Here is a 22,951-nt window from a genome sequence, read left to right on the forward strand (position 1 = left end):
AAGTCAGCAGAAGAAAAGAAATCCACAGGGGGCAGAGCAAGATGGCGGAGGAGTAGGAGACCTGGATTTCGTCTCCTCTCAGGAATTCAGCTGGATAGGGATCAAAACATTCTGAACACCTACAAACTCAACAGGAGATCGAAGAAAAGAAGAGCAACAACTCTCATCAGAAAAGCGACCACTTTCTGGAAGGTAGGACGTGCGGAGAAGTGAATCCGAGGCGATATTTGGGAGGATAGACGGCGGGGGAGGGGCCTCCGTCGGCCGCTTCTGGCAAGTGATGGAGCCGCGGAGCACAAAATCGGAACTTTTAGAAGTTGGCTCCGCTGAGGGACGTCACTCCGGTGGCTAAGCGGGGGGTGGAACCCTCCGGGACAGTGTGGTCTCAGGACCCTCGGGGTCACAGAAAGACCGGGGGTGCCTGAGTGCGGCAGAGCTCCCAGGTAATGGAGCCGGGAAGCCGGCTGCAGAGGCGGAGCCCAGGCGCGGGCTCTCAGCTCGGGGTGGCCATTGACCGTGATCCGCGGCCCAGTTGGGTCCCTGCTCCTCCAGCAGGGACCCCACAAGCGGCAGATCCGGGGAGACTCACCTTCCTCCCCCGGGGAGGAGCTGCGCGGGAGCGCACCGCAGGGATCTGCTGGGTTTGGAGACTCCACACGGGGTCGGGTGCCAGAGATAGAAATGCGCGGTCACAGGCCAGGCGAGCACGGAGTGCAGCCGGAGAGCGGGGAGACGGCAGTGACTGACTGCTTTTCTCTGGGGGCTCACTGAGGAGCGGGGCCCCGAGTTCTCGGCTCCTCTGGGGCGGAGATGGGGAGGCCGCCATGTTCACTCTCCGCCTCCAAAGCTGGACGGAAAGCTCGCAGGGAACAAAAGCCCCGGAGAGCAAACCCGAGCAGATGACTTAGCTGGGAGGGGGCAAGGGCGGGGCAATTCCGCCTCCAGCAGAGACATTTGGAAACCACGGCAACAGGCCCCTCCCCAGAAGATCAGCGAGAACAGCCGGCCAAGACCAAGTTTACCCATCAATGAGAATGGCAGAACTCCAGCGCTAGGGGACTACTGCACATAGAATTCATGGCTTTTTTACCATGATTCTTTAGTCTTTCAAAGTTAATTTTTTTAACTGTTTTTTTTCTTTTTTTTTGCATTTTTCTTTTTCCCTTTTTCAACCAACATCTTATCAATCCCTTTTTTTAAAAAAACATTTTTATTTTTCATTTTTAGAGTCATATTCTATCCCCTAATAGTAGTTACTCGTATTTTTGGCATATATATATAAGTTGTTCTCTCTTTAAAATTTTGAGATAGTTTCTTCTAACAGATTAAAATATACCCTAAATCTCTAGTATATGGTGCTTTCTATTCCCCTGCCTGATCACATTCTCTCCCTTTTTTTTTCTTTTTTCTTTTTTTAAATCCTCTTCTTTCTTTTTTCAAACAACTTCTTATCAATTCCTTTTATAAAATTTTTTATAATTTCCATCTTTACAGTAATATTCCATCCCTTCATCATATCAACCCTTATTTTTGTACATATATAAGTTTTTCTTTCTTTAAAATTTTGGGAGGCACTTTCTTCTAAATGACCAAAATACACCCCAAATCTAGTGTGTGGCACGGATCTATATACCAGCCTGATCATATTTGATCACATTCTGGTTTTTTGTTGTTGTTGTTGTTTTGTTTTGTTTGTTTTTGTTTTTATCTTTATCTTTATCTTTTTCTTTTTTCTCTCTTTCCATTTCTTTTTCCACTGCTTCAGGTCTTTTCTGATTTGTTTAGAGTATATTTTCTGGGGACATTGTTACTCTGCTAGCATTTTGTTCTCTCATTAATCTATTCTCCTCTGCACAAAATGACAAGACGGAAAAAATCACCTCAACAAAAAGAACAAGAGGTAGTACCGGCTGCCAGGGACCTACTCAATATGGACATTAGTACGATGTCAGATCTAGAGTTCAGAATCATCACTTTAAAGATACTAGCTGGCCTTGAAAAAAATATGGCAGTTATTAGAGAAACCCTTTCTGGAGAAGTAAAAGAACTAAAATCCAACCAAGTAGAAATCAAAAAGGCTATTAATGAGGTGCAATCAAAAATGGGGGCGCTAACTGCTAGAATAAATGAGGCAGAAGAGAGAATCAGTAATATAGAAGATGAAATGATGGAAAATAAAGAAGCTGAGAAAAAGAGAGATAAACAACTACTGGATCACAAGGGCAGAATTTGAGAGATAAGCAATACCACAAGATGAAACAACATTAGAATAATTGGGATCCCAGAAGAAGAAAGAGAGAGAGGGGCAGAAGGTATAATGGAGCAAATTATAGCAGAGAACTTCCCTAATTTGGGGAAGGAAACAGGCATGAAAATCCAGGAAGCACAGAGAACCCCTCTCAAAATCAATAAAAATAGGTCAACACCCCGACATCTAATAGTAAAACTTACAAGTCTCAGAGACAAAGAGAAAATCCTGAAAGCAGCTCAGGAGAAGAGAGATGTAACCTACAAGGGTAGAAACATTAGACTGGCAACAGACCTATCCACAGAGACCTGGCAGGCCAGAAAGGACTGGCAGGATATATTCAGAGCACTAAATGAGAAAAATATGCAGCCAAGAATACTCTATCCAGCTAGGCTGTCATTGAAAATAGAAGGAGAGATAAAAAGCTTCCAGGACAAACAAAAACTAAAGGAATTTGCAAACACAAAACCAGCCCTACAGGAAATCTTGAAAGGGGTCCTCTAAGCAAAGAGAGAGCCTAAAAGCAACATAGACCAGAAAGGAACACAGACAATATGCGGTAACAGTCACCTAACAGGCAATACAATGGCACTAAATTCCTATCTTTCAATAGTTACCCTGAATGTAAATGGGCTAAATGCCCCAATCAAAAGACACAGGCTATCAGACTGGATTAAAAAACAAGACCATCGATATGCTGTCTGCAAGAGACTCATTTTAGAACCAAAGACACCCCCAGATTGAAAGTGAGGGCATGGAAAACCATTTACCATGCTAATGGACACCAAAAGAAAGCTAGGGTGGCAATCCTTATATCAGACAAATTAGATTTTAAACCAAAGACTGTAATAAGAGATGAGGAAGGACATTATATCCTACTTAAAGGATCTATCCAACAAGAAGATCTAACAATTGTAAATATCTATGCCCCTACCATGGGAGCAGCCAATTATGTAAGCCAATTAATAACAAAAGCAAAGAAACACATCAACAACAATACAATAATAGTGGGGGACTTTAACACCCCCCTCACTGAAATGGACAGATCATCTAAGAAAAAGATCAACAAGGAAAGAAAGACTTTAAATGACACACTGGACCAAATGGACTTCACAGACATATTCAGAACATTCCACCCCAAAGCAATGGAATACACATTCTTCTCTAGTGCCCATGGAACATTCTCCAGAATAGATTACATCCTAGGTCATAAATCAGGTCTCAACCAGTACCAAAAGATTGGGATCATTCCCTGCCTATTTTCAGACCACAATGCTTTGAAACTAGAACTCAATCACAAGAGGAAAATTGGAAAGAACTCCAGTACATGGAGGCTAAAGAGCATCCTACTGAAGAATGAATGGGTCAACCAGGAAATTAAAGGAGAATTTAAAAAATACATGGAAACCAATGAAAATGAAAACACAACTATTCAAAATCTTTGGGATGCAGCAAAGGCAGTCCTAAGAGGAAAGTATATAGCAATACAAGCCTTTCTCAAGAAACAAGAAAGGTCTCAAGTACACAACCTAACCCTCCACCTAAAGGAGCTGGAGAAAGAACAGCAAATAAAGCCTAAACCCAGCAGGAGAAGAGAAATAATAAAGATAGGAGCAGAAATCAATGAAATAGAAACTAAAAGAACAGTAGAACAGATCAACGAAACTAGGAGCTGGTTCTTTGAAAGAATTAACAAGATTGATAAACCCCTGGCCAGACTTATCAAAAAGAGAAGAGAAATGACCCAAATCAACAAAATCATGAATGAAAGAGGAGAGATCACAACCAACACCAAAGAAATACAAACAATTATAAGACCATATTATGAACAACTCTATGCCAGCAAATTAGATAACCTGGAAGAAATGGATGCATTCCTAGAGATGTATCAACTACCAAAACTGAACCAGGAAGAAATAGAAAACCTGAACAGACCTATAACCACTAAGGAAATTGAAGCAGTCATCAAAAATGTCCCAACAAACAAAAGCCCAGGGCCAGATGGCTTCCCAGGGGAATTCTACCAAACATTTCAAGAAGAATTAATACCTATTCTTCTGAAACTATTCCAAAAAATAGAAACGGAAGGAAAACTTCCAAACTCGTTTCATGAGGCCAGCATTACCTTGATCCCAAAACCAGACAAAGACCCCATCAAAAAGGAGAATTACAGACCAATATCCTTGATGAACATGGATGCAAAAATTCTCACCAAAATACTAGCCAATAGGATCCAACACTACATTAAAAGGATTATTCACCACGACCAAGTGGGATTTATCCCTGGGCTGCAAGGTTGGTTCAACATCCGCAAATCAATCAATGTGATACAATACATTAATAAAAGAAAGAACAAGAACCATATGATCCTCTCAAGAGATGCAGAAAAAGCATTTGACAAAGTACAGCATCCTTTCTTGATCAAAACTCTTCAGAGTATAGGAGTAGAGGGTACATACCTCAATATCATAAAAGCCATCTATGAAAAACCTACAGCGAATATCATTCTCAATGGGGAAAAACTGAGAGCTTTCCCCCTAAGGTCAGGAACACGGCAGGGATGTCCACTATCACCACTGCTATTCAACATAGTACTAGAAGTCCTAGCCACAGCAATCAGACAACAAAAAGAAATCAAAGGCATCCAAATCGGCAAAGAAGAAGTCAAACTCTCACTCTTTGCAGATGATAGGATACTTTATGTGGAAAACCCAAAAGACTCCACCCCAAAACTGCTAGAACTCATACAGGAATTCAGTAAAGTGGCAGGATATAAAATCAATGCACAGAAGTCAGTGGCATTCCTATACACCAACAACAAGACAGAAGAAAGAGAAATTAAGGAGTCGATCCCATTTACAATTGCACCCAAAACCATAAGATACCTAGGAATAAATCTAACCAAAGAGACAAAGGATCTGTACTCAGAAAACTATAAAATACTCATGAAAGAAATTGAGGAAGACACAAAGAAATGGAAAAACGTTCCATGCTCATGGATTGGAAGAACAAATATTGTGAAGATGTCAATGCTACCTAGAGCAATCTACACATTCAATGCAATCCCCATCAAAATACCATCCACTTTTTTCAAAGAAATGGAACAAATAATCCTAAAATTTGTATGGAACCAGAAAAGACCCCGCATAGCCAGAGGAATGTTGAAAAAGAAAAGCAAAGCTGGCGGCATCACAATTCCAGACTTCCACCTCTATTACAAAGCTATAATCATCAAGACAGCATGGTGTTGGCACAAAAACAGACACATAGATCAATGGAACAGAATAGAGAGCCCAGAAATGGACCCTCAACTCTATGGTCAACTCATCTTTGACAAAGCAGGAAAGAATGTCCAATGGAACAAAGACAGTCTCTTCAACAAATGGTGTAGGGAAAATTGGACAACCACATGCAGAAGAATGAAACTGGACCATTTCCTTACACCACACACAAAAATAGACTCCAAATGGTTGAAAGACCTCAATGTGAGACAGGAGTTCATCAAAATCCTAAAGGAGAACACAGGCAGCAACCTCTTCGACCTCAGCTGCAGCGACTTCTTCCTAGAAACATCGCCAAAGGCAAGGGAAGCAAGGGCAAAAATGAACTATTGGGACTTCATCAAGATAAAAAGCTTTTGTACAGCAAAGGAAACAGTCAACAAAACCAAATGACAACTGACAGAATGGGAGAAGATATTTGCAAATGACATATCAGATAAAGGGCTAGTATCCAAAATCTATAAAGAACTTATCAAACTCAACACCCAAAGAACAAAGAATCCAATCAAGAAATGGGCAAAAGACATGAACAGACATTTCTGCAAAGAAGACATCTAAATGGCCAGCAGACACATGAAAAACTGCTCAACATCACTCAGCATCAGGGAAATACAAATCAAAACCTCAATAAGATACCACTTCACACCAGTCAGAATGGCTAAAATTAACAAGTCAGGAAACAACAGATGTTGGCGAGGATGCAGAGAAAGGGGAACCCTCCTACACTGTTGGTGGGAATGCAAGCTGGTGCAGCCACGCTGGAAAACAGTATGGAGGTTCCTCAAAAAGCTGAAAATAGAGCTACCCTATGGCCCAGCAATTGCACTACTGGTATTTACCCTAAAGATACAAATGTAGGGATCCGAAAGGGTACGTGCACCCCGATGTTTATAGCAGCAATGTCCACAATAGCCAAACTATGGAAAGAGCCTAGATGTCCATCAACAGATGAATGGATAAAGAGGATGTGGTATATATATATATAATGGAATATTATGCAGCCATCAAAAAAATGAAATGTTGCCATTTGCAACAACATGGATGGATCTAGAGGGTATTATGCTAACGAAATAAGTCAATCAGAGAAACACAAGTATCATATGATCTCACTGATATGAGGAATTTGAGAAATAAGACAGAAGATCATAGGGGAAGGGAGGGAAAAATGAAACAAAATGAAACCAGAGAGGGAGACAAACCATAAGAGATTTTTAATCTCAGGAAACAAATTGAGGGTTGCTGGAGTGGAAGGGGGTGGGACGGATGGGGTGGCTGGGTGATGGACATTGGGGAGGGTATGTACTATGGTAAGCGCTGTGATTTGTGTGAATATGTGAATCACAGACCTGTAACCCTGAAACAAATAATACATTATATGTTAATTTTAAAAAAAAAGATGTGTTGTATACATATACAATGGAATATTACTCAGCCATCAAAAATGTAATCTTAATATTTGCAATGATGTGGATGGAACTAGAGGGTATTATGCTAAGCAAAATAAGTCAATCAGAGAAAGACAATTATCATATGATTTCACTCATATGTAAAATTTAAGAAACAAAACAGGATCATCATAGGGGAAGGAAGGGAAAAATAAAATAAGATGAAATCAGAGAGGGAGACAAACCGTAAGAGACTGTTTGCTATAGGAAATAAACGGAGGGTTGCTGGAGGGGAGGTGGGTGAGGGAATGGGGTAACCAGGTGATGGACATTAAGGAGGGTATGTGATGTAATGAGCACTGGGTGTTACATGCAACTGATCAATCACTGAACTCTACCTCTGAAACTAATACACTATATGTTTATTAATTGAATTTAAATAAAAGAAAAAGAAAATTTTGGAAGTTGTAAGAGCATAAAAAAATACTTGTTAGTATAAAGCAAAGAAGGAATGGAGCACGACATCATTCCATAAAACCTAAAAGTGAGTATAATTTAATAAACGCATGGCATTTACTGAGACCTGCTATGTACTAGGCTCTCTTCAAACCATGTCTTATGTAAGAATGACATTGTTGTGGACTGAATGTCTGTGTCCCTCCAGAATTCATATTTCGAAATCCTAACCTAAGCTAATGTTGATAAACTTAGCAGGGAGAGCCTGGGGGGAGGTAATAGGTCATGAGGGTAGACTCCTCATGAAGGGGATGGGATGAAGAAATCCAAGCTCTCTCCTTTTGTCATGTGAGGTTGTTGGCAACTTGATCTTGTACTTCCTAACCTCCAGAAAATTATGAGAAAAGACATTTTTGTTCTTCAAGCCACCCAGCTATGATATTTTTGTTACAGCAGCCCAAAGTGACTGGGACAAATTAAATACCTTTTAAATTAAAAGTAGCACGTGCAGAGGTGCCTAGCTGGCTCAGTCAGGGGAGTGTGTGACTCTTGATCTCAGGGTCATGAGTTCGAGCCCCATGCTGGGTGTAGAGATTACTTAAATAAAACTTTAAAAAATAAAAATAGCATGTGCAATATAATCCTTCCTTTTTTCTTGATTCCCATCTATTAATGCACTGTATTGCTTTAATAAAAATAAGGAAGTCTTTGTCCTTAAACAGAAGATAGCACTTAACCATTCTTTAAAAAAAAAAAAAAATTCTCCTGCTTTACCAGTCTTCCCTCAGTTTCCCCCATCCTCCCACTGTTACTATTTTGATTATATTTATTTCTCAATGATTATATTTATTTCTCAATTTATATTTATTATATTTATTTCCTATTTTGATTATATTTATTTCTTAACTATTCATTTCTAAACACAAAATGTTCCAAGCTTTAAACATGTTCTTCTTTGCACTCGTGTTTGTAATAATTCCGCTTAAAAAACTGATTTTAGTCCCTATTAAAGCCCACAGAGAGGGACACATAAGGACATGAGGGAGAAAATGGGGAGGGATGGAATCAACCGTAAAGGTTCTCTGGTAGCTGATTTATTTTCCTCAAGGCTTTTATCCCAGACTATAGTGAAGAGTTACATGAAGTGTACTTAAATGTCCCCCTCGCACCGTAGAAGTCCCTATGTTATGCAACATAGAGCTTTTAGGGGTGGTGGGGAGGAAAAAAGCTTAGGAAAACACACCAGGACAGAGGCCTGCCTGGTAAATAAAGAAAAGCACCAGTGAGGGGCTACAGATAGGTGTATCTGTACAGATAGGGATAGAGGACATTGATTTATTACAAAGAGTTGGCTCAGGGGATCTGGGAGGCCAGTGAGTCTCAGACTCTGCAATCAGCCAGCTGCAGACAGGAGAGCTGATGGTGGAATTCCAGTCTGAAGGCCAACAGGCTCAAGATCTGGGGAAAAAGGACAGGAGGATCAGTTCAAAGGCAAGAAGAATTTTCTGACTCAGGAGAGGGTCAGCCTTTCTGTTCACTGGTACAACCCCTTCTCCCTGGAAATCTGCAAGCCACCTGTCCTCTCCTTGCCTCCCTGCAGAAACCTAGCCTCCCTCAGAACTGCCGCACCAGAGTGGAGGGCAGACATGGGGTTCAGCTCTCAGAGGTTTCTAGAAATGAGCAACTGGCTTCCCAGACACAGAAGGGTAGTTTCTGACTAGAAAGTCCTCCTAGGATGAAAGACAGAGCCAATGTCTGGGCACGTTTGTGCAGCTGAGTGGGGTGTCTGGGGTCTTCTGTGGAGGCGGACTGAGTGTTCCTAAAGGACCCGGGGTGCCTTGGCATTGAGCTCTCTTTCCATTCTCTCTGCCAACGCAGCTGTATTTCTCTCTTGCCATATTCCTCCTCCTCTCAGAAAGGGAGAGTCAAGAGCACACATGCCTGCCCTCCCCCACTCACTCCCCTGACACTCACAAAACCCACCATTTTGCTGTGCAATTGATCATAGAGTTTGGGAGCTAAAACATCTCCTCCAAGCTCCTTCTTTCTCGAAAAAGGAATACTGAATTCAGACAGCAGAAAGGGTTAGCCCAGGTGGAGATGGAGCATGACCTTGACATTTCTATGCCCACTGAGGCCAGTCTGTTCAGTACAGAATCTGGGAGGCCGAAATCACGGCCCTAGGCTTGGCTCCTAATGTGTGTGGGGAGGGGGCGGGGGGGGGATCTGGGAGGAGACAGGGCCATTGCAGCCTGCAAACCTCCTCCACCCAAGCACAGGCAGACATCACCGACCTCAGCCAGCAAATTCCCTGCCAATCGGGGGCTTGGCTGTTTTGCTCAGCTTCTCTCCTCCCACAGCTGCCTCCCCGCACCCCAGCCCCGTCGCCCCTCCTCCTCTGACGTCACCCACATGCTCTTTGAGGACTGGCTCTGGGCCTGGGAAGGAAAGTCAGTCCCTGGGTGAGGGTCTGGACAGGAACGCGCGGAGAGGCGGGGCACTCGGACTGACAGCCGTCAGAGTTAAGAACGCCCTGTCTCACACGGTACCGCGTGTGTTTCCACAGCCCTGAAAAGCAGCAGAGTTTCAAGTGGCAGTAAAAGGGCACAACCAAGTGTTCTGTTCATAAGGTGCTCTACCCACTACACTTTCTACCTGTAAAGAAGGAAATTATCGGGCGCCTGGGTGGCTCAGTTGGTTGGGCGGCTGCCTTCGGCTCAGGTCATGATCCTGGAGTCCCTGGATCGAGTCCCGCATCCGGCTCCCTGCTCATCAGGGAGTCTGCTTCTCCCTCTGACCCTCCCCCTTCTCGTGTGCTCTCTCTCATTCTCTCTCTCAAATAAATAAATAAAATCTTTAAAAAAAAAAAGAAGGAAATTATCTGGGGGGACAAAGACGAACCAATGCAGAAGAGAAGATGAACAGAAAGAGAAATAAGCATAAAAAGGGAAGTGGGATTCAGAACTGAGGGTGGCCTGTGGGATCCAGGGCGGAAAGGGAGCTAACAGGTCAAAGTCGCTCAGAGATAAGTGAAAGAGAAGCAAGAGAAATATGAGGACAGGCATAGAGGCCCAGGTAATGAGATGGCTGGCTTTGAAGATGGAACCCAAAAGTCAAAGAATTTGGGCAGCCTCCAGGAGCTGAAAAAGTCAAGGAAATGAAGTCTCCCTGAGGGCCTCCAGAAGGAACACAGCCCTGTCTACACCTTGATCTCAGCCAGTGGGCTTCTGAGCTACAGATGTGTATGATAATAAATGTATTGTTTCAAGTCACTAAATTTGTGGACACTTGTTATTGCAGCCATAGGAAGGGAATGCCCTCCCCGGATGGTAAGGAGGCGATGTGCCAGAGGCTTCATAGTCTAGGTTTATAATAGCCACACCTTTCTTTCTCTCATGCTCAATATCTGCCACCTATTTGTTAGTAATATTTTTAACACCTTCCTGTTTTTTATTTAACTTATAAAACTATACATGTGCTGTTTTAAAATAATTCAGTGGTTATGAAGATAAGTATCAATAGCCAACTCCTTCACTCTTAGCCCTGCCCCGTGTATAAGCCTTGCAAGATTGTTTTCTTCTTATAAGAATGTAACCGTATGCTCCATTCTAATGCAACTTGACGCTTTTAATTAAAAATGTATCTAGGACCCGAAGATTTAACTCTTCCTTAGAGATAATTGCGCATTATCTTATATAAAAATATATTATTGTATATCAATTGCTCACTTGTTCATAAATTGTCTTAGATTTATTTTTCAACGAACTGCCCTGCCGCGCTCCCTGGACGGGTGCTGGGGTCCCCATGCCGGATTTGGGGCTGCATCTTCCTGCAGAAATTGATACAAAGAGAGGCCTCTACGGTCCGGGGACTTCGGGCCAGGCTCCGCCCCAGCGCCGCGGCCACCAATCAGCTCCCGGGACGCCCCCCCCCCGCCCCCCGCGCGCCCCGCTGTCTGCCTGAGACTTTCCACGTCCCCAGCCTCGGCGGCCGCCCAGTCCCTTCTCACCTGAGAAGCTCCTTCCCTTGGGGAACTGCCGCTGCCCCCTCCGAGCCGGTCCTCTCCGCCCCGAACCCGCGCTGCAGGGAAAGCGGGGCAAACGGTAAGTGGGGGTCAGCGATGGATTCTGGACCCAAAGAGGCCTGGGAGCGACACAGGCCACAGCCCGGAGCGCTGTGGCCCGGGGGTGGGGTGGGATGGGGGCACGGGGAGACAGAGGGAATGCCCGTGGAGACTGTGCGTGCTGTCGGGTAGGGAAGGATGGGGACTGGTGTGGGGCCTCTACTTGTCCTCAAGGGGAGGGTGGCAGACGTGTTTAACATAATTCCTTGCGGTTTACCTCTCGGATTCTTCTCTGCTGTCTCCCTGCAACTCGGTCTCTGTTTTCTTCTTGCCGCAGTGTTTGTCTCCCTTGCTTGTCAGGAGGCGATGACCTTCCCCCTCCCCATTTTCTTGTGCTTTTTTTGTGCGTGTGCTCTACAAGGAGCCACTGAGATTTGAGCTAAAACGAACCCCGGAGGTAATGTTACCCCATCTCCTGGGGCGTTGCTTTTAAATTATCTGGCTGTTGCTGGCCTCTGCAGGACCACTCCCACCCCCCACCCCACCCCTCGAAAGCCTACTCCAGTGCTCTAGGCGCCCAGAGGCTCTGAGTGTGTCTGCGCTGGGGGAGGGAGGTGTGGGGTGCGGGAGGGGTGGTGGTAAGAGTAGGTGCCGTGAAGGGGGCGGAACTTTAGTCTGGAATGTGTTTGGCCTGCAGCTGTAAGTACTGGATTATACAGTTCCCAGGTAAACAGCTCGAGCTGGCCAATGAGTTGGGTAAACCTGCAATGAACGGAGAAGGTCTTAAGTATAGGAGAAAAAGATTTATGAACCAGATAATCATGAAATTCTTTTTTTTTTTTTTAAGATTTTATTTATTTATTTGACAGAGAGAGACATAGTGGGAGAGGGAACACAAACAGGGAGAGTGGGAGAGGGAGAATCAGGCTTCCCGCAGAGCAGGGAGCCCAAATGCGGGCTCTATCCCAGGACCTGAGCTTTCGGAAGGCAGACGCTTACCGACTGAGCCACCCAGGCGCCCCCAATCATGAAACTTCTTGAAAGAAGTTCAAGTTCGATTAGACATAAAGGACCGAACGATCCATCTAGCAAACCACCCATCCATCCATCCATCCATCCTTTCTTTGATATTCCAAATTATTTATTTGTCCATTGACTTCATTTCAATACCTTGCTTTCTTTTTTGCTTTGGTTTTTTTTGTGTGTGTTTATTATAAAGGGGTATATAAAACGTCTAGAACGGTCTAAATAATGAACAGAATGCCTGACCATCTCCTAGATGGAAAAAATGGCACTGCAGTACCACAGAAGCCCCCTGCGTGTCCCCCTAAAGCCCATCCTTTCCCTTCCGTGAGAGGTGACAGCTGATTTTTGGATTAATCATTTCCTTGCTTTTCTTTATAGCTTTGTGATTTGTGCGTGTATCCCAAAAACATGTATGTACATGTTTGCTTTCCCTAATTTTTTTAATTTTCATATTAATGGCATTATACTGTACATACTCAAGTTTTTGAGATTCACCCTTGATGATTCCTTCATTTTCACTGCTTATGGTATGAGTATACTATAATTTATCCATTCTACATTTAGGTTGTTGCTAGTCTGGGAAATGTATTAGTTATCCTTTGCTGTGTAACAAATTACCCCAACACTTAGCAGCTTAAAATAAAAACCTATTATCTCACAGTTTCTGTGGGCCAGGAATCCAGAAAGAGCTTAGCAGGGAGTGTCTGACACAGTTATCTCTCACCGGCTATAAGCAATATCGTCTGGTACCACAGTCTTCTCGAGGCTGAGGATAGAGGGAACCCCTTCCAAGCTCCCTCAAGTGACTGTTGGCAAGCCTCTTGGCCTCACTGGCTTTGGTTGGACACATCAGTTCTTTGCCAAATGGGCTTCTGTTTAGGAACTAGTCACAACATGGCAGCTTGCTTCCCCCGGGATAAAGGCTCCCTGAGAGAAGGAGAGAAAAAGATGAAGGCCAGATTCTTTTTGTAACCTAATCTCAAAAGTGACATGTGATCTTCTATTTATTAGAAGTGAATCACTAATTGTAGCCCACACTCAAGAGAAAGGGCTTACACAGAACCATGGACATCTGGAGGTTTTAAAGCCTGCCTACTACAGGGGATATTAACAAATCATGTTGTTCTCTAACATTCTTGTACATGCACAGGCTCACTCTGGTTCCCTGGATTGCACACCCAGGTACAGAATTACCAGGTTATAAGATTGGTGTATGTGCAACTTTATTAGGTTATTTCCAACCTGTTTTCAAAGTATTGAGCTGGTTTTTACTCCCTCTAGCAATAGACAAGAGTTTGTTACTCCACATACTTGTTATAACTTGGTATTATCAAATTTCATTTTTAGCCTGTCTGGTGGGCATGAATAGTGTTTCACTGTGATTTTAATTAGCATTTCTCCAATAACTAATGAAGTGACCATCTTTTCAAACATTGGTGAACTATTGTGCTTTCTCTCTGAAATCCTGGTTCCTGTCTTTTACTCATTTTCATATTGGGTTGTTTGCCTTTTTCTTATTGACTCATTGGAATGCTTTCCTTATATAATGTATAGTATAGGTAATCAATTCTTCGTCAGCTGTACATGCTGCAAATATCTGCTTTCAATTTGGTGCTTAGCTTTTCTTTCTCTGTATGTCCATATCTCTCAGCGAACTAAGTTTTGAATTTTAATTTCAAGTTACCAATATTTTCTTTTATAAAAAGAAAATTGGTTTCTCTAAACAGTAATTTTACTATATTTACCTCTAAAAGCATTTATAGTTTTGCATTTGGCAATTTGTCTTAATCCACCTGGAAACTGATTGTTATATTGTTTATTCCATATGGATAATCAGTTGTCTCAGCACCAGTGATCTGCAAGAATTCAGTTTTTCATATAAGCATGAATTTGTTTTAAGTTTCCTAATCCTGTAGTTATCTCAAGATCTTACCATTTTTAAAATTTTTCTTCAAGAGTTTTTAGCAATTCTTGTATCTTTGATCTTCCATATAAATAAATTTTTTAAAGATTTTATTTATTTGTTTTAGAGAAAGAGAGCATACGGGCAAGGAGAGGGGTAGAGGGAGAGGGAGGGAGACAATCTCAAGCAGACTCTGCACTGAGCATGGAGCCTGATGTGGGGTTTGATCCTGTGGTCCTGTGATCTTGACCCAACCCAAAACCAAAAGTCAGACACTCAACCAACTGAGCCAACTAGGTGCCTCCATATAAATATTTACATGAACTTATCAAGTTCTCCCAAACAAGGAACAAACAAGCAAATAAACCCACTGGAATTTTGGTTGATATTGCATTAATTTTATATATCAATTTGGAGAGACAAGTCCTCTTTAAGATGTTGCATTTTTCCATCTATGAACTTGGTATATAATCCTATTTATTTAGCTCAACTTTAATGTTTTGTAATATTTTTCATTGTTTTCCTTCTGCTTATGTTTATTAAATTTATTTCCAAATACACTATGTTTTTACTGCTATCGTAAATGTTTTCTTTTATAAAATTATATTTTATAGCTTATTGTTTCTGTTGTATAGAAATTCCGTTGCCTTTTATATATTGACTCTATTTCGAACATGACAAACTCCATTAATAATTCTAACTTTACCTGTACAGTCTTTCAGATTTGCTACACAGGCTATCATATCATCTGAAAATCGACAGTATTGTTTCTTCCTTTCCAATCCTTATACCTTTAATTTCTTTTTCCTGTCTCACTGCGTTGGCTAGGACCTTCAGTATAAAGTTGAATAAAGGTGAGAAGGGCATCTTGTTTTATCCTTAAGAAAGAGAAAGATTTCATTATGTCAACTTTAAATATTGCATTTGGAATGGTTAGTTTGTAAATGCCTTGTCCCATGATAAGAAAGTTTGATTCTTCTTCTGGGAAGCACTTTTATTATAAGTAGATGTTTTATTGAATGCTTCTTCTGTAGCTATTGATTTTCTCATATGTTTTTTCCATTTAAATATGTTAATATGATAAAGTGTAGTATTCAATCTTTAATATTTAATCAGCTTTGCTTTCCTGGAATAAATTGTCTCTGGTAAATATGCAATAACTTTTATATAAAGATAAGCATTAGATATTTGCATTTATATATGTGAATTGAGATTGGCATGTAATTATCCTCTTTGGTTCTTACTTTATTATTTGTTGATATCATCTCATAAAATAAGATGGGTAGTATTCTCACTATTGCTATTCTATGGAAGAATTTGGGCTAGGTTGGAATTATCTGGTCCTTGACTATTTCCTCAAATCACCAGCAAAACCCCAGGTTGTGGAGTTTACTTTATCAAAAGGTATTAAAATTGTTGGTTCAATTACTTTAAGGATTATAGGACTATTTAGGTTTTCTTATGAGTCAATTTTCATGAATTTATTTTCTAAGATATTTAACTGTTATATATATATATAATCAAACTTAATAGAATAAAATAGTTCATAATATTCTCTCATTATGTTTAGTTTCATCATCTATTATTATGACCTGTTTTTATTATTAATGTGTGTAAATATACTTTCTCATTTTGTTTTGACTAATTTTGCCAGAATTTGGACTACTTTATTAGCTCTTTCATATACTTACACCCATACACACACATACATGAAACTTAGCTTTTTTTTTCATTAATTGTTATTTGTTTTATTAGTTCTTCTTTAATTTTTTGTTATTTTCTAAGCTTTTAAGGTATATGCTTAGCTCATATGTTTAGCACATTAAGCTCTTAAATTTGTGACACTGCTTTTTAGCTATATCTCTCAAGTTTTGATACAAATATTTTGCTATCATGTAGCTGTAAGTATCTATAATTTTCATTATGATTTCTTATTTAAGCCATGCATTTTTTTAGAACAGTGTATTTTAATTTCCAGTTACTCACATGAGGTTTCTTTTATTATCTTGCAGTAAATGTTACCTAATTCATAATATAGTCAGAGAATGTATGATATCAATTCCTTTGGATTTATTGAACCTAGCTTTATGATCTAGCACATGATCAGTTTCATTTGTGCGCTTGATGATAATGTATAGTGTCTAATTATATTAACAAGTGTGGTAATTATACAATCCAGATCTGCCATATCCTTACCAGTTTTTTATCTGTTTGAATTGTCGATTACAAAACAAAAAGTATGTTACCATCTCTCACTATGATGGTAGATTTTGAAATTTCTCATTGTAGATCTGTATATTTTTACTTTATATATTTTGAGGCTCTGTTATTAGTGAATTGGAGTAAATTGAAAATTTTAATATAATGTAAGGATTCAATATTATGGCTACCTATTAATGCTTTTTGGCTTAAATTCTTAATTTGTTCACCTATCAAATCAAGGTTTCTTTGACTAATGTTTACCCTGATTGGTGTTTACCTCCGAGAAAGATTTATCTTTCTTTCATCCTTTGACTTTAAATCTTTCTAAAACTATGTTTTAGGTCATATATAGGTCATAAACTTATCGGTATTTTTTAAATGCTGGTTTTAAAATTATTGTTTGAGAGGTGCCTGGGTGGTTCAGTTGGTTGGGCATCTGACTCTTGATTTTGGCTCAGGTCATGATCTCGGAGTCATGAGATTGAGCCTGGTATCAGGCTCCATGCTCAGTGGAGATTCTGTTTGAGAGTCTCTCCCTCTCCCTTGGCCCCTCTCCTCCCCAAATAAATAAATCTTTAAAAATAAGTAAATAAAAAAAATAAAATTATTGTTTGACAATTTATAACTTACCACTGAATAATTTATTCCAGTTATATATATTGTGATTAGTAGTGCAAATAGATTTCTATCTCCCTCTCTCTTTTTTTTTTTTTTGCTTATTATTTTTTGTGCTTTATCTGTCTCTTTCATTCCCCTCCCCTCTTTTACTCCTTCATTCCCCATTTTTCTGCTCCTCTTATTTCGAAGTTATATGTTGTAATGTGTTAGGTTGAATGTTTTAGGAATACTCTAGTTGTATAACACATTAAATCATAACATTTATTAGGGTATAATTGAGAAAATTTGCATATATATAAAATGTACAATGTGATGTTTAGATATATGTGTACATTGTGAAATGATTACCACATCAAGCTAATTAATATATTGATCACCTCACATAGTTAACCTTTTGTGTGTGTGTGTGTGTGTGTGTGAACAATTGAGATCTATTCTCTTAGCAAATTTCAAGTATGTAATACAGTATTATTAACTATAGTCCTTGTGCTATACATTAGATCTCCAGAACTTATTTACCTTACATACCTGAAATTTTGCAACCTTTGATCTATATATCTCCCCATTTCTCCCACCTCCCAGCACATGCTACTTTCTGCTTCTGAGTTTGACTATTTTAAATTCTACATATAAATGAGATCACACAGTATTTGTCTTTGAATTATTTTGAAACTTAGCATAATGCCATCAAAGTTCATCCATGTTGTCACAAATGGCCAGGTTTTCTTCTTTTTATGACTTTTTTATTACTTTTCTTCTATTTATTTATGACTAAATAAATTCCATTGAATATACATACAACAATTTATTTATCCATTCATTCATTGGATAACCACTTAAGTCATTTGCCGTATCTTGACTACTGTGAATAATACTGCAATGAACATAGGAGTGCAAATATCACTTCCAGATATTGATTTCATTTCCTTTGAATATATACCCAGAAATTGGGTTCCTGGGTTCTAATGACTTTACCAATGTACATTCACACCAACAGGGTGCAAATGTTTCCTTTTCCCCATATCCTCACCAACACTTGTTATCTTTTTGATAGTAGTCCTTCTAACAGGTGTGAGGTGATATGTCATGGTTTAGATTTGTATTTCCCTGATGATTAGTGGATTTGAGTACTTTTTCATATACCTATTGGCCATTTGTATGTCTTCTTTTGAGAAATGTCCACTTAGGTCCTTTGCTCATTTTTTAATTGGATTATTTATTTTCTTGCTAGTGGAGTTGTTTGAATTCCTTATATATTTTTTGTATTAACCCCTTATTGGGGACATATGGTTTACAAATATTTTCTCCCATTCCATAGGTTGTCCCTTCACTCTGTTGATTGTTTCTTTTGCTATGCAGATGCTTTTTAGTTTGAAGTAGTCCTATTTGTTTACTTTTGCTCTTGTTGCCTGTGTTTTGGGGGTTATATCCAAATATTTATTGCCCAGACCAATGTCAAGAAGTTTTTTCCCTATATTTTCTTCTAGTAGCTTTACAATTTCAGGTCTTAACATTTAAATCTTAATTACATTTTGAGTTGATTTTCATATACGGTATTTTTCCGCATGTGGATATCCAGTTATTCCAACACCATTTATTGAAGAGTCTATCCTTTCCCCATTGTGTGTTCTTTGTACCTTTGTTGACAGTGAGTTGAATGTAAATGTGTGGGTTTATTTCTGGGCTCTCTATTTTTTCCCATTGCAAGTACCATAGTATTTTGATTACTGTAGCTTTGTAGTATAGTTTGCAATCGGGCATTTGTAATGCCTCAAATTTTATTCTTCTAGCTGAAGACTGCCTTGGCAATTTGAGTTCTTTTGTGGTTCATATGAATTTTAGAATTGGTTTTTTTTTCCAGTTTTGTAAAAAATGCCGTTGGAATTTTGTAGATTTTGTACTCAAATCCACTAATCATCAGGGAAATACAAATCTAAATCTGTAGATAATTTTGGTTAGTATTGACATTTTAACATTATTGATTCTTCCAATCTATGAACATGGAATATCTTTTCATTTATTTGTGTCTTCAATTTCTTTCTTCAATGTTTTATAAGTGTCGTCTTTTACCTCCTTGGTTAAATTGGTTCCTAAGTATTTTATTGTTTTTAATGCTATTGTAAATGGGATTATTTTCTTAATTTCCTTTTCAGATACTTCCTGGTTAGTTTATAAAAACACAACTAATTTTTGTATGTTGATTATGTATCCTGCAACCATACTGAATATACTGAATTTGTTTATTAGTTCTAACAGTTTTTTGATGGAGTCCTTATGGTTTTCTATATATGAGTTTTACAATACTGAAATTCTCCAGCCTTGCTTCTATAATTTTTTAACATATTGACTCAGTTATTTTAAAGTCAATCCCTAAGAATGCAAATGTCCAAACCACATGTGAGTCTGTTTCTATTATTTGTTGTTTCTTCTGAGTTCTTGGCAATGTAATCTGATTTTTAGCCTCCCCCTAAACCATAAAGTTATGGTTGATGTTATTGTTTTTCGAAGAGGATTTTGGGGGTGGGGATGAGCAATGATAAAGCACCAGAAGAGTACTTTCATGCCATTAAAGGTTAGTTTTAAGCTTTCTTAAAATTGGTGCATTTTAAGTTTTTCCTTTACCCAAGACCATAATCCTGACTCCAAAGGTGTCATTCTTTTGATATGCCATGGATCCTCTCATGTCTCAACTGAAAGAGTGTGTTGATTAAGAGTGTATTGTTTTTGTGGGACTTGACCTCCACTGCTTTATTCCCAGAATAGTACAGCTACTGAAATAACTGTCATCTGTTTGACATTTTAGCTGCTATTTTCAACAAGCTTTGGTGGATTTTTTTGGAGGAGGTGGTCCCTTCCTGTGTGTGCATAGTTTAAGAGTCAGCCAGTGACAAATTAAGGGGAATTTGTATACAGATTTTTTATATTCACTCTCAGAGATAGCTTCTTGTCTGAAATTTTGCCCTCTGAGTTCAGTTGGTTTGAGAATCTTGAATCAGTAAGACTGACACTTTCTGCTTGGCCTCACTTTTTCTGCATTGTGAACTTGAAAATCCCCAGTGGATGTAGAACTCATGTCCTGTGTATTTCTTCCCTTGGGATTATAGCTTCTCAAATTCTCCTTGTGTTGTTTGCTCTTCCAAGTCTTCCATTGTTTCCTAGATTTTGTCCAACTTTTATTGCTGTGAATTTTCAGTGGAAGGGTTGTTCTAAATAAGGTATTCTCTCAGTGCCAGATTTAGAAGTCTCTTACCATTTTGTCTTACATTTCAGATAATTTATCTCAGATTATTTTATTTCTTCTTGAGATACATCCTTTAGAATTTCCTTAAAGAACTTTTGAAAATAAATTCTCAAATTTATCTGAAGATAACATCTTTAAGACACTTGTAATAGAAGATAGTGCCAGGGCAGAACTAGGGGTAAGAAAGAAGGGAGGGTAGTATCCAGTTTTAGATTATTATGGATGGTGCTGCCTTGAACATTATGGTACATGTCTTTTGGTGACATATATATACATTTCTCTTGGGTATATACCTAAGAGTGGTATTACTGAATAGTGGTATTACTGAATAGTCCATATATATATATAATATATATATATATTAGGTTATGTTTGTAACATTTTAAAAATACAAAATGCTAAAGAAAGGTGCCTGGGTGGTTCTGTTGGTTAAGTGACTGCCTTTGGCTCAGGTCAAGATCCTGGAGTCTCAGGGTCGAGTGCCACATCAGACTCCTTGCTCAGCAGGAAGTCTGCTTCTCCCTCTGACTCTCGCCCCTCTCATGCTCTCTCTCTCTCTCATTCTCTCTCTCTCAAATAAATAAATAAAATCTTTTTTAAAAAAAGTTTAGGGGCACCTGGGTGGCTCAGTCGTTAAGCGTCTGCCTTCGGCTCAGGTCATGATCCCTGGGATCGAGCCCCGCATCAGGCTCTCTGCTCGGTGGGAGGCCTGCTTCTCCCTCTCCCACTCCCCCTGCTTGTGTTCCCTCTCTCGCTGTGTCTCTCTCTGTCAAATAAATAAATAAAATCTTAAAAAAAAAAGTTTAAAAAAATAAAAATAAATGTCTAAAGAAAAAAATTACTTGTCAACCCTCTCCACTTCCTGAGGTAGCCAAATATGTCCTTATTTTTCCTGCTTAAATAAACATAAACACATACTAGGAGCATTACAAATTTTTTGCTGAAAATATATATTGAAAGCATTCCTCAAGGTATGACTTGAGCTTATCCTTTTTCAGAACTGCATAATATTTTATAGTATGGGTTTTTAATAAATTGTTCATTCATTCCAATTTAGCTGAGTATTTACTGAATGTAATATTTCAAAAGTTATTTCATTACATTCAGGATTTCATGGCAGTCTCAAGGTAGAAACCGGAAAGAAAAACAGAAACTCTAGAAGGATATAGGATTTAAAACGGAGCAAGTGATGTGAAGTCTGAAACAGAGGGAGAGATTAGAACTAGCTGAAATTTTAGCAGATATAGGAAGAAAACAAAAGGTTTATGGGAGAAGATTAAAAGAAAAGAATATGAAGATGAGAAAACTTACAACATAGGAAAGCTGTGATTTGATTCACTGTTAAGCTACTCTTTGTCTTGTTGAGGAGTGTGCTAAGATTGCCTTCCTCACCCCACAGTCATGTATCTTGTCCATCCATCCATCAAGCAGACATTACCAAGCACCTGTTTGTGGGCCACATGAAGTGGAGAATCTAAAGAAGAACAAAACACAGTTCTTGACTTATGTTTACTCTAGTTTGGGGAGTGGTAATGAAACCCCAAAGTGATACAGGATGTAGGAATCTATCTCCTTTACCACTGAAACCACATTCCTGTCAAAGGTCCAGCCTGGACACTGTTTTGTGGTAGGGGAGAAAGCTTTTTACTGGTCACTTCCTGAGAACAGTTTGATCAGGGACACCTTCTCCTTAGGCACGCAGAGAATAGGGGCCAGTGCAGTGATGGGTGAAGGGTGAGGAAACAGCAGAATGTACAGATGCCACACAAATCTTTCAGGCCTTTGGGACCAGCCATAAAAGGGAACAAGCTGGTTTTTGGCCCAGCTTCTAAATTTGAGCTCACCAAGCTAGATGAGCAGACATGGATTCAAGGCGGGACCATATAGTCAGGTTATGGCTCAAAAGTCAAGTGTTATATCCTGCTCTTACTGACTAAAATGAGATAGGACTAGGGACAAAGTTCAAGAATCCCCCACACAGGGAAAAATCATATTTATGGCTGTGTCACTACCAGCTATTTGAGCAAGGATATTTTATCTGTTTTAGTTCATTAAATTTATCAATTTTTATCACAAAATAATATATATTTCTACCAAAATGTTAACAAGGTGTATGAAGAAAACATACTTAAAAGTAATCTACTGTTAACTGTCTGAAGTAACTGATTCTAATTGTTTGATGTATGTTTTCCATATAATTTGTGTTTATATAAGCATATATAAATATTTAAAAAGTTTTTCCTACAAAAATGCAAGCTCTATTTTTAATACCATGTTAAACGTTCATTAAAAATATTAATATAGATACAGCCTAACTCCTGGCACATATATGTATATTTAACTCTTCCTTGTAAATAGTTATGTATCGTTTTATATACAAATCTATATTTATCAACCCCTCCCTTGGTAAAGTCTTACGGATTTGTTTTTTAACCAATCGCCCTGTCGCACTCGGAGCCGTGCCGGGACTCCATCCAGGATTTGGGGCTGCATCGTCTCAACACAAAGCAGGGCCTCTGAGGTCTGGG

General features: G+C 39.4%; 1 protein-coding gene and 2 long non-coding RNA genes across 5 annotated transcripts in view; 1 reads left to right on the forward strand and 2 right to left on the reverse strand.

Moving 5' to 3' along the window:
* Positions 1–7,380: 7,380 nt before the first annotated feature.
* On the reverse strand, positions 7,381–11,930 carry LOC129045465 (uncharacterized). Its single transcript, XR_008505219.2, has 3 exons — positions 11,711–11,930; positions 11,380–11,450; positions 7,381–8,828 (listed from the first exon to the last, which is right to left on the reverse strand). It is a non-coding gene; the product is annotated as an uncharacterized LOC129045465 (long non-coding RNA).
* TCAF1 (TRPM8 channel associated factor 1) overlaps positions 11,323–22,951 on the forward strand; it is a 49,345-nt gene continuing 37,716 nt past the window's right edge. The window contains exon 1 of the mRNA XM_045864119.3: positions 11,323–11,473. The gene's annotated coding sequence lies outside the window, so the exon portion shown is untranslated. The remainder of the gene's footprint in view (positions 11,474–22,951) is intronic.
* LOC135362231 (uncharacterized) overlaps positions 12,058–22,951 on the reverse strand; it is a 248,167-nt gene continuing 237,273 nt past the window's right edge. For 2 of the 3 annotated variants that reach the window (XR_010406711.1, XR_010406710.1), the window contains exons 7-8: positions 21,735–21,897; positions 12,058–12,195 (exon numbers count right to left, since the gene is read on the reverse strand). This is a non-coding gene — a long non-coding RNA (uncharacterized LOC135362231). The remainder of the gene's footprint in view (positions 12,196–21,734; positions 21,898–22,951) is intronic. The other variant, XR_010406712.1, reaches the window with a different exon arrangement.

The sequence above is a fragment of the Mirounga angustirostris genome, unplaced genomic scaffold (genome assembly GCF_029215605.1).
Source record: "Mirounga angustirostris isolate CCGP_5_RB_7025 unplaced genomic scaffold, mMirAng1.0.hap1 SCAF_12, whole genome shotgun sequence".
Lineage (NCBI taxonomy): Eukaryota > Metazoa > Chordata > Mammalia > Carnivora > Phocidae > Mirounga > Mirounga angustirostris.